Raw genomic sequence first — 13,039 nt, 5'->3', positions numbered from 1 at the left:
AACTCAACTTTATTATAAGGTTAAATAGTTCTTTTATTTTGTAATCATAACCTTCGCTGAATGCTGACTCTTTTAGCTTTTCATTTACTCAATTTGTCACTATATGAACATGTTTTATTGACTGGGTTCTTAACATTCCTGCAGCCAAAAATCTCCCTGTTAGAGGATGTGTATTGTTAAACTAAATGGTCAGGGATCAGCCAGGAGAAAGATGTTTAGGTTATAATTTATTTTATTGTTGGTTACCATAGGTGCTGCTTAGTGGCGCACGTCCTGATCGCGAATCTGAGGATCAACAGTTCGTGATTCGTAGTCGTAAAACAACATTTTTTGTTTGCTGTAGATATGCTATAAGAGCGACAGTCAAATCGTCATGTACGATCACACAAGAAAAGCCGAGTATTTGTAGTGGATGATGTTGACCAGCTAGCTGTCTTACTTCTGGTCAAAAATGGAAAATTAGTACAGCTATGCATGGTTAGTGATCTCTGAATAAGACGAGTTACAAAACACTTAAGTTATTCATAAAACAATATAGAGTCATTTTTCTTTAAATGTAGAAGAGACACTAATTAATTAAATAACTTGTTCAGTCAATCGACAGCTGCTTCTGCTGCAGACATAATTGTTGGTCCTATTGGTTTCGAATTGAAACAAAGATATTATCAAAATTCTGTTGAAGGAAAAGTCCCCCTGGTGGCTTAGGGGTAAGTCTCAAAGTTTATGAAGCTAAAAAGAAATTGAAATGAACTGAAGGATAAGATTCATGTGATAGTAAATATTTGTCATTAGAGAACCAAGGTGAAAATATGTCATGTTAGACGATCAAGATGAACGACAAAAATGACATTCAATTTAATGATGTTTTAATTAATAGTTAGTTTCATAAAACATTACATGTTTTTAACAAGCTACAAGCACATTAAAAGGCTTAGCATGTCCTGGTGGCTGAAGCACTCAACTCACAATCTGTAATTACTGGGATCGAATCCCGAATAATTTCACTCTTTTAGCTGTGTGGATGACACAACATCACGGTCAATCCTACTGTTTGGTAGTAAAGAGTAGCTGAAGTGTTGGCGGTAGGTGGTGTTTATTTGTTGCCCCCCAACTAGTTTATAACTTTAACATTAAAGACGGCTAACGCAGATAGTTTTCGAGCTTGACTAGCTTTGTGTAAATTTAAAACAAATAAACAACATATTTAATTTTTTTTTAATCAAAACGTAGTTAAAATTTAGAAGATAAGTACTGTTTCTAAATATTAGACAGTCACCACCACTACCACTCCCCCAAAAAAAAATCAGAAGTTTGTATGTTGAATACACGACAATGCATATAAAATATTTATATAACCCAAAATATCTTTTTATATTGTGCAAAGGAACATAATTCAACATTGCAGAATTCAATATTTTTACATTACGAAATCTCCACATGAATTTAAGGAACAATCAATGTGTTTAAGTAACATGGCATTGTGCTTGTTAGCGAGACGGCAAGTTTTCTTAAATGCACCCATGTGGAAAACGTTGCTTAATTGTTGTTGTTTTCTCAAAGATACCCTATAGATTAAGAGCGAATTTTCAATTGCAAGAAATGTTGAACGGCGCTAGGGTTTAATGCAATAAGTAATTTGTTCAACCACCAGATATATCTCTAACTATTAAACACTATCTATCATCTAAATCAAGGTGTTAAGAATACAGTTAGGATAAAAATGATGCTTTTTGCAACGTCCTCTGTCACTAAAGTGTCATGTTAATAGTTTTAACATGCATATTTTTGACATTCTTAAGTGTATTTACGTTAATTTCCTTCTCAATTTATTACTATGCTTCAATAATATTTTACATTTCATTGACATAACACGTGGTCAAATATCAATGATGTTTTGCAATATTTTAAACTGAAATAGTTAGTTCTAATAATGAGAAATGTCACGAAGGCAAAGTAACTTTTTATATTTTATTTTCACTGCATTACTAAAAATGTCTCTAAATAAGAATAATTTATATTAAACCTAATTAATTTTCTTTTTTTATACTTTATGGTAGATTGGGGTTGAAGTTTTCTTTATTTGTTTTTGACTAATTAAATAAGTTCTATAATTATATAGTAATTCAAATAAAAAATGAGTTCTTCCAATGCTAAATTATTTCACGACTTATTGATTTGAGGTAAAATCTTATCGATATTTATATTACATAACCTTCAGTATCAGGTCTTTTTGTAAAATAATTTTGGTTTTATGATGATACCATTTAAACCTAAATCAGTAATGTACATTTAATGTTAACATGTATTGTACGACAACAAAATATTAGATCAGAAGAATACGCGTATAGCTAAAACTTGATCAGTTTTCAGTTTAAGTACATCGTTTTGAACTAGTTAATTTTATTTCAAAAAACTTTTTTCACCTTTCTTTTGATATTATGCCATACGGGGAAAAAAAAGTAACATAGTTCGAAATATACTTTAATAATATGATATTTCTAATTTCATAAATACATTGGAATAATTGCATTTTGGTTACGTGGTTATGCATTTTGATTGATTTGTATTTTTTGAATATTCTGTTACTTTAGTGTCATCTTCAGAAATACGTATATAAAATACAAATATTATGCACATCATTAATATGAATAGTAAACAACAGGGTCACTCAATACAGCACTACACTTCGCCACGCAACGTTGACCACATTCAGCTAAAAAAAAAATGAAAATGTGTCCATACATACGTTGTTATTAACTCACACTAAGAATTATTACTATACGTAAGTCCACTGAGTTTTATCAAAATCTGACCATTTTTGACTGAATTACAGAACAAAACTTAGGTGAAAAATCGGTCCCAATATTAACAGATAGGGATTTTGGATTTCCCTGACCTGGCTATGACATTAGCCTTTAATATTGACCCTCTATAAACTAATCAGTGTTCTAAGTTAGATCAATGATCCAATGTATTCTAAATTTCGTTCCAATCCATTTAGCTGTTTTTGACAAATCTTGCTGGCAAACAGACACATAGGTGAAAATATAACTTCCGTTCCGGAGGTCATAAAGGGAGTTCAAAGCTTGATCATTGTGAAAAACGGTAGGATTGAAAGTTGACAGTCTGTATTATTTGCCCCTTATTATGCAAATAATTGCTTGGCAGAACCCAAGAAATGCTTCTGATACAATATCAAAAATTATTTCTTTACGTTTTAAGGTATGTCAAAAGCTTTTTTTTTGGGTGTATAAAATATATGCAACAATATTCCTCAAAATATTCTCTAATAGATTGTTTAGGCAGAGTATTCATGATGAAACTTTGTAGAATGGATGGCACCTTTCGAAACGTCGTCCTCTACACTTGTATCTCCACAACAGACAGTTGCTGTTCATTCTATCAAGTTTCATTCCTCAAAATAGTTAGTGTTTTAGATTTATTTATAAATATAATTCGTAAACACGAGTTTGGTATTTTTCTGCTGTGGATTTTAATATTTAAAATCAATATTTTGTCATCTAATATAAGTATATTTACAATTAACGGTATGTAACTTAATAGAAACAAATGTTTGTACAAGCTTGGTTAATAAACTTGCCATTTTGAGATTATCTAGGGAAAACCTTTGCTAGTTAAGGATTTGCTAATGTTAACAAAATACCAACTGCAATGATTTACTACTCAAACTATAACAGATGCAATAAACCTAACATTTTTTGTGTTGAATTTCTATAGTTATAAAAATCGATTAATTTAATTTTGCAATAATAGTACATGATTAATTTATATTGCTTTGTGTGTCCCATTACTAATTTAGGATTTTATTATTTTTCCATTATAATCCTACATTAAACCTATAAATAACCAAAATAAAATACACATTCAGTGTCTTCTTTTAAACTGTATTAATATATTATTGATTTCTACTATACTTGATCAGGACATTTCACTCACTTCTATATCATAATTAGCAAACTATAAAAAGTAATCTTTATTTCATTAGTGGCGTTAATAGAAAACAGAACTAATACAGGGATTAGTTGTCTCATATATAACGGTAAAGCTTGAAAAAACCTTTCATTTCATAACTAAATTATCAAGTAGCTGTGGTGTTGACTTAACAGTTCTTGTTAGAAATATGTTTAAATAAAAATAACCACTAGTAATTAACATTTGTAATAACTGCGAAATTCAAACTTATAAACATTTAAGTAAACTTCAACAGATACGAGAATTTCAAAAGTGTACTGAAGAAAGTGTACTTTTATTAGGCTTTTTATATATATATATATAACATTACTAATCAGTTGAACATTTTTTTGTTAATTTCTTCAAAGTAACTTTCTTCTTTCACCCCTGTTCGCCTTCTTAACTGCGATGTTGGCGATTTGCATTTATATTCTGATTATTCTAGAAAAGAATTCTTTACACCAGTAAAATCAAAGCATATCATTGACAAGCCAAACAAGTTATACAAATTAGCAGTTTTAATTTATTAGAACTATAAGCAATAAAACTGGACATTTTTTATACATTAAGTTTGTTGTTTTTCTATGTTTTGTTTTTGTAAGAGTTTTTCACATTGTTGGATATAAGAGTTTTTAAATAGTGCTATAACTTAATCCCCGGTGAGGCAGCAATAAATCTTTGGGTTTACAACACTACAGTTAGAGATTCTATTTTCCTCGGTGCACACAGGAGATAGCATGTTGTGGTTATTATATAACAAACACACATACACACAATTTCCTAAATTACCAAAAAAGTGCAAACTATATTTGCACAGAAGTATCTCTGCAGACTCACCACTTTAGGCACCGGGTTTCGATACCCGTGGTGGACCGAAGACAGATTCCATTGTGTAATTTTGTGTTTAACTTCAAACAAACCTATAACTTAAAAGTTTCTGTCAGCTGGATGAATGTTGAAAATACTGTGTGTATTATTTTTATTATGCATTATCCAATTTTTATTAAGAATTATTTAATAAATATAAAAATACACATATTTCTCCTGGTTTAAAAATATCTGAGTTTTTATATACTATCTTCGGTTTTGCAGAAAGTACAATAAAGTTATATAGTTTGTTTGAAATTCGCGCAAAGCTGCACGAGGGCTATCAGCACTAGCCATTCCTAATTTAGCAGTGTAAGACTGGAGGGAAGGCAGCTAGTCATCTCCACCCAGCGCCAAACTTTTGGGTTATTCTTTTACCAACGAATAGGGTGATTGACCGTTACTTTATAACGCCTCCACGGCTAAAAAGGCGAGCATATTTAGTGCGACGGGGATTCGAACCCGCGACCCTCAGATTAGGAGTCGAAAGCCTTAACACACTTGGCGATGCTCGGTCTATTATATAGTCAGAGAATATTTTAAAAACATTAGTAAAACTACAAAAAACAATTAACACAAATGATTGTAAAAATAAGATATTACATTAATAGTTTTTAATTATATTATTTTAAAATAAATTCAATAACCTTAAATACATACATGATCATAGTTAATATCATAAGAGCTCTTTTTTGTGCTTTTTAGGTGTTTTAATTGATATGAATTATTGTAAGAATAAATATTTGCATGTCTCTGAAAATACGACACAATTTTACATTTTCGTAGAGTGACATGCTAGATATATGTTATGTTTGTAGATTTGTTGTGCAAAGGTATAAAAATTCTATATGCAATAAACCCAACACAGTATTGTTACACTCATACTGTTTTAAAAACAGTTTTATTGGATTATTGATGTTTTAATGATTTATGAATTTTTCTGAATATTCAACAGCACTTAATTTATTAAGAAAACCATAATAATTTAATTTGACAATTTATTTGTTATGTTTGACTTGTTATATTATTTCTGTGAATACCCGTTTTCTTTCAAACATACAATTATTCTGTGAAAAACCAGTGGTAGGCAAGGCATAGATAGCCCATTGTATAGCTTTGTGCATAGCTTGTGGTAAACAAACCAAGCTATCTGTGCTTAGCTGTCTCTAATTTTAAACTGATAGGGAAGAGGAATGACAGCTACCCAACAGCACCCATCACCAATCCCTGGGATACTCTTGTCTTACTGAATAGTAGATTATCCCTTTATTTTTATATCTCAACCAAGACCTCAAAATATAGAGTAAATTTTACATCCGTATGTCGCGAATTACGATTCCTTAGATTCATACTCTGGAGACGTTAACGGTTAATCTGTAGTCCATGTTAGGCCCAATGTAATGGTAAAGTCAAAGGCATATTTCTAGTAGAGTCTTTGTTTCTTTGCTAAGGAAAACGATTAAAAACAGCCATTAATATTTTAATTTTATTGAAAACCCATTAGAAAATGTATTATGATTTATGGTTTTTTTTGGCATATAATAAATTCATAAAGGTTTGCTTGGTTGTGAAGTGAGGCGTATACCTTCACAATTGACAAACTAATAAATTAGATTTTATTTAAATGTTAAACATAAACTAAAATATATAGTATGAGAAAGAAAAAGAGTGTTCGTTGATTTAATGTTTATCAAAAATATATCTTTGCATATGTATAATACATTTTCTTAAGGTTTTCTATCTCTATGGCTGTATTGCAAGGTTAAAAACTCAATTCCCATTTGGACAATAGACATGTAAATAATTCAGTTTATTTGTACATAAATAGGTTTGATACAAATTTAAATTAACTTATGGATTAAATTGAATGTGGTTAATTGTTTGACATAGTTTTAAAATTAATCGTTAGTAATCGGGATTAGATTAGTTTTACCTGTGATTATGGTTGTATTATTGATTGAAACAACACACACATGTACACATATATGTGAATTTACCCCATTTGAGAAAGCTAGAACTATGAGTTTTGCTTTTGAGTAACAAAAGACAACAAATCTGATATTCAGATGTCTTGTTATATTATTTCTGTGATTACCAATTTTCTTTTAAAACGTACAAGTGTTCTGTGAAAACCAACACGTGTTAATATAATTTATGATACATAAGACACAACAAATATAATTATATATCAATACCAATTTTAAATTCCTATTTATAGTCTATAGAATATTCAAATTCATCTTTGGATATGTTTTGTGTGTGCGTGTTTTTCTTACAGGATAACCACATCGTGGTATCTGCTATATCCACTCACGGAAATCGAACCTCTGATTTTAGGGCTGTAAATCCGTAGACCTACCGATGCCTCACTAGCAAATTAGGTATGTTTTACGAAAAAATGAATTTTATTTTAAATTAAAATGTATTCTTAGGCTCACGTTAATTTATCTTATTATATTTTAGCCTGGGTAGATTTTGGTTTAAGTTATAATATATAAGTACTTATGTGCTATATATTATTTCTACTTTCTAAATGTACTTTTAAACTGATATATTATTAAAGATCCTATGTATCTCCTATATGTGCTTTTATCTCAAAATAAACTGAAATGTGTGTTAGCAATTAACTATTCCCACTTTATTATGCATATTGATGAGAAAAATTCGTTAGCGCGAGAAGTACATGTGTATAACGGTTTTTAACCTCATAGCGTTTATGTATACACACACTTCATTAGGAAGTAAGATCAATAAAAAAGTACAAAAAACTAGTAAACTTTGTCCTTCAATGAAAACCTATTAAAAATTTCAACAAAATTGTTTTCTGTGCGAGGTTTCAACATAATCCTTATAACTATTTATTATTCATTGCTCCATATTATAATAACTCTTGTAAGTTTATACTGTAATTCATTTAATGTAAATGAGTTACTGCTGTAGATTTTGTAAGACTAATCATTATACTTGCAAATTGGATACGTAATGACCGTAATATTGTATCTAATATAAACCATTTTTAAAGAAGTTGAACTTTAAAATTTCTCTCATTGTTTTTGAACGTAATTCCAATAATTTGGTCATTATGATTGTGAGTTATTCAGAAAATGCATGTCAAATCTGAATCTATATTAAAGCAAACTAGAGTTTGAAAAACGTAATGTATTTATAACACTGACCAAGATATGTAAGCTTAGTCTGAACGTTTAAACGAAATGGTTATAATAAGGAAATGAAAAAATGGTTTATTTCTTAAGAATCACGTAATTACACAACAAATAATTATTCAAAAATACAAGAAATTAAAAAGCCTAGCAATGAATTCGTATTGACTGTTTACCAGTGACATTTACGGTTGGCCCCCCAGTGGCTCAGCGGTATGTCTGCGGACTTACAACGCTAAAAACCGGGTTTCGATACCCTTGGTGGGTAGAGCACAGATAGCCCATTGTGTAGCTTTGTGCTTAATTCAAAAACAGCAAACATGTACGGTTGTTGTTATACAGATATCTTTAGGTAAGCGGAATAAGGATAAGAGTATATCACAAAGTTTTGTATAATTCATACGAACCGAAACAACATACCAGTTAAATGTACTCATAGCTCATGATAAAGCTCAAAAATATTTCTGTAGAAGAAATCTGCAGGTGAAATTCTGCGGTACATGACCGTTACTCAACATTCACGAGTAAAGTTCAAACTTATTAACGAACACAAATTATATGGCACAACTCAAGATCACTACATGTAATTAATTACTGTTATTAATTGATCTAGTACCTTATCAAATTTGTACGTTTAATAATTGAATGTAAGCTAGCTTAAAGTTACTTTTTAAGGCCAAGGTAAATACGCTTTTAAGATTTCAGCCGAATTGCATGTATCTTTGCATCAGTTGCTCATATCTCATGTTTCTATAATATATCTGAGAATTGTTATTATAAATAAGAAAAGAACTGTTAACAAAGTACGTACATATATATACAAAACTCCAGATACGTTTATAATAAAATAGAATTATAGGCCCGGCATGGCTAGGTGGATTAAGGCGTTCGACTCGTAATCTGAAGGTCGCGAGTTCGAATCCCCGTCACACCAAAAATGCTCGTCCTTTCAGCCGTGGGAACGTTCTAATCTGACGGTCAATCCCACTATTCGTTGATAAAAGAGTAGCCCAAGAGTTGGCGGTGGGTGGTGATGACTAGCTTGCTCCTTCTAGTCTTACACTGCTAACTTAGGGACGGCTAGCACAGATAGCCCTCGTGTAGGTTTGTGCGAAATTCAAAAATAAACAAATGGAATTATAAGTTGATGATACATATATACAAAGCCGTTATACAAGGTTAGAAGAAAATAAAGTACAAAAGCTAGACGTAGTCTTCTGGTTAACATATCGAAAATTTAGCTTCAGGCATGTAGGCAGCTGGTGCTAATTACTAATTGTTTTCTCTTTGATCAGAAATTCAAAATTACAGATGGCTACGTCTAAACCTTGAGGCCTCTGACCCACCCCTTAGTCTGTGTCGAATAAGTTGTCGTTTAGTTTGAATTTACCAAAGGAACTGTAGTAAAAATGTCTTCTTTTTCTTGGTTCCCCCAGTGGCTGGAAACCGGTTTAAATATCCGTTGTGAGCAGAGCACAGATAGTTTTTTGTTTAGCTTCTGTGCTTAAGAATAACATCTTATTCTTGAATTAGACTATGACTGTATAAAGTACCGAAATGCAAACATGTTAAAAATATTAGTGCATTATTTCTTCACAGTGAACACATGATACTCATTTGAAATATAATAATCCTTAGCTAAAAAAAGGAGAAATAAACTCAACTACATATGAAGTGAATTTTCTTTTAAATTTTAAAACGCAAAGTTTAGCATATTTCTTAATTATCATGGAAATGTAAGCTATTGATCGAGTTTACTGAAGTCTCCAAAGGGACTGACTTTCTTATCATATGAGAACGAATTTAATATTTATTCATTTCTGTTCGGCGGAGTAACATATATTCTTGGTTATATACCGCATCGTTTTATTAAATCTTATGATTATTGTTAATATTCGATAGCTAGCTATAACGTTTATTTTTTTCTTAACTCACCGTTTCTGCTTGGGTAATTACTAATTATTATTAAATTTGCATGAATTCTAGCTAAGAGAGAGAGAGAGAGGCTGGCCACGAATGTTACAAAAGTGAAACTATTTCTGTTCACTGTCTTCCATTAGTTTTTAAGGTAAATATCAATTTATCTTTCTAAATTCATGCAATAAGCATTAAAATTTTGTTTTAATTTTATCAGAAAATGTTTTAGGGCTTCAGCCGTAGAACTTACGGAACAGCTAAAGTAATGGCAGTAATATTACTATTGCAATGACACTTAAACCGATGCCAAAAAATAATTGTGTGTGTTTTCACATAGCAAAGCCACATCAGACTATCTGCTGAGTCCACCGAGGGGAATCGAGCGACTGATTTTAGAGTTGTAAATCCGTAAACTTACCGCTGTACTAGAGGGGGACCCAAAATATAGAATTAGATTAGATGTAGTTTAGTTTCATGTCAACGTTACTAAAGTTTTAATCTATACATATACAAGAACGTTGTGAATGTCTAGCTAGCAACCAACGAAAGAATAAGTGCATATTTGAACTTGTTTTCTAGTTTATACAGTAAATAATGAAAACATTATTTAAATTTACTATTTTAAATAGATTTTATGATTTTGATGCCACAGTAATTAAAACAAGAGTTTCACGCCAATAAAACCAAGAAAAATATAAGAAGCAGATATCTTAGAACTTCTCTGTGATAAGAGATCTAAAATTAAATAAATGGATCATAACTGACTTATTTTGAGTTGGAACATAAAAAATTCAATATACTTGAGAAATTGTTGGAAAAAAGTTATTCGTTTTCTTGAGCATCTAAAACATAGTAGTATTTATGTTTTATTTGTAGCTTCTGATACTTGGAATTCGTTCCCAGTATTCGTTTTCAGACAGGTAAGTGTTCTTAGAAAGGCTTAAGCTAAGCCAGTAACCGAGAGGGTTGAAACGTGACAAGTTTTACATTGTTAGAAAATAAATATATATCATCTCGATAAGCATATTTCTTTAAAGGTTTTAAGCCTAATTGGATTAAAGTCTTGGACTTTGATGAGTTGAACATATGGTCAGGAATTTTACTTTTTTCTTTTACCTTGGTAACTACTATTTGTGAAGAGAAGTTGGGTAATATTTTTATATTTGTTTTTATTTATATTCTACTGCCAAGTAGTGTAGCTAAACAAGAATTTATGGTGTGTTCAAGCACGATTTTCAAAGAGTAGAAATCTGATTAGTTAAAAGAAGGGGGGTTTCATGGGAACTTAAAATCGCAACTTCGAAATTTTCCATTACTCTGAACTTTTTAATTTTTTTATTGTAATGTGTTTTATAATATTCTATTACATTCATTTCAACACTGTTCCTATGTGACGTATCTTCTGAGCAACTTAAACTGAAACCGTCGTACAAACTGAATAAAGTCATACTGAAATTCTACTGAAGAAACTAAGAATTTTCAGATAAAAACAATCCCAAACCAAAGTTTATGGCGCAATGAAAGGCAAAATGTTTATTATTAGTTACAGTTGGCTAGTTTCAATAACACTGTTTCTATCATCAGAGCTGAGGATAGTAACTGTGTTACCGAAACTAGCCGACTCTGAATAATAATATACATTTTGCCTTTCATGTTGCGAAAAAAATAAGTCAGTTTTGTGTTTTTTTACACAATGTGCCTGAAAAGAAATTATGAAACTAAAAATAGTTTGAGGAATAAACCTGTGAAGACAAAGAAAATATATTCGGGAAAAATGACTTTTTACAGATCAAATATTATTTTATAAAAGCAAACTAGCAAACATTGTGAAACAATTTGACTCATGAACACGAGAGTTTCATTTTGAAGTTGGTTATCGAAAAAGTATCCATAGATTGGTTAGATACTTGTATTCCCTTGTAACTTGAGTATGTACACCAAAACACAAGAAATATTCAATGGGAAAGTTGATAGGAAAATTATTTGTTGGAAAATAATCATGTCTCTACCACCTTAACCTCTTTTTGTATTTGAATGATTATGGTTAACAAGGTTATAGCCTGTATTCTGAATACTCACATTCTCTATTAACACATTTTTTGTTAAAAGGTAAAATTATACGTTGATTAAATTCACATCAAGAAGAAATAAACATGCACTGTAGCCAAATATTTTTCGCTGCTTTTATAATAGATTACTTAAAATATTTCTAATAAACGTTTACTTATTGTAATGCACAAAATCTACTCAATGTGTTAGCTGTATTGTACTCGCTACGGGTATCGAAACCTAATTTTTTAGCGTTACGAGTTAACAGATTTAGCGCTGAGCCATCAAGATGTTATTCCTAAAACTGTTATTGAGCTCAGAATGATGAATAGTTTATTAGAGAATTAATATTAGTTTTTAATTCTAAGATGTACAATACTACTTTTCAAATGGAAATCAAAATCGTCTTAATAATCAAAACTGCGTAGCTTTCTTCCAACTATGAAGATAGAAATTAAAATTATAACTCCACAGTTTTTAATTGGAAAATTAGGTTGGACGGTATATAAAACGTGCCTATTGGTGGATAAAGCTATTAACGTAACTTGTACCTTTAATATACACTTCACGCACCATGCTCTTAAAAACTTTCGTGTCATTTGTCAGAGTTTGACTTACACCCTACATTCCATAACTTTAGAAAAAGACAAACGGAGGGTTAGCAAAACTTTCATAGTATCTCTCAGACTATGACTATGTTCACATTTGTTTTTTTTACTGATGAAACTACAATATGAATAACAATTTTTGAAATTTGAAGGTACGTGCTAAAAATAAAAACACCCATGTCACATACTCTGCCGGCCAAAATCTTAAGGCCAATGAACATAAAGAAAATATATGCATTTTGCGTTGTTAGACTGAACCATTTATTTGAGCAAAACTTCGAAAGATTAAAATAAGAAAAGGGAAAACAAAAATAAAAAAAACTATTTTTAGCATTTAATAGGGAAAATGTAAACACTATGAAATGAGCCTAAATACTAGCTGGTCAAAAGTTTAAGACCATACTGAAACGAAGCATTAATCGGTAAACACATTACGAAATTTAGTCATTTGTGTCCAAGCATTAG

The 13,039-nt window shown here is 30.7% G+C and overlaps 1 protein-coding gene and 1 long non-coding RNA gene across 6 annotated transcripts in view; one reads left to right on the top strand and one right to left on the bottom strand.

Annotated features, from left to right (window-relative positions):
* Nucleotides 1–13,039, bottom strand: part of LOC143223218 (tyrosine-protein phosphatase 69D-like) — a 337,627-nt gene that overhangs the window by 171,999 nt on the left and 152,589 nt on the right. The gene's annotated exons all lie outside the window — the stretch shown is intronic.
* The window catches only part of LOC143223222 (uncharacterized), a 114,673-nt gene that overhangs the window by 5,357 nt on the left and 96,277 nt on the right, over nt 1–13,039 (top strand). The window contains exon 2 of the long non-coding RNA XR_013012758.1: nt 7,118–7,220. This is a non-coding gene — a long non-coding RNA (uncharacterized LOC143223222). The remainder of the gene's footprint in view (nt 1–7,117; nt 7,221–13,039) is intronic.

This window comes from Tachypleus tridentatus, chromosome 8, assembly GCF_004210375.1.
Source record: "Tachypleus tridentatus isolate NWPU-2018 chromosome 8, ASM421037v1, whole genome shotgun sequence".
Classification (NCBI taxonomy): domain Eukaryota; kingdom Metazoa; phylum Arthropoda; class Merostomata; order Xiphosura; family Limulidae; genus Tachypleus; species Tachypleus tridentatus.
Note: the sequence above shows the minus strand (reverse complement) of the source record. Positions and strands in the feature narration are given on the sequence as shown.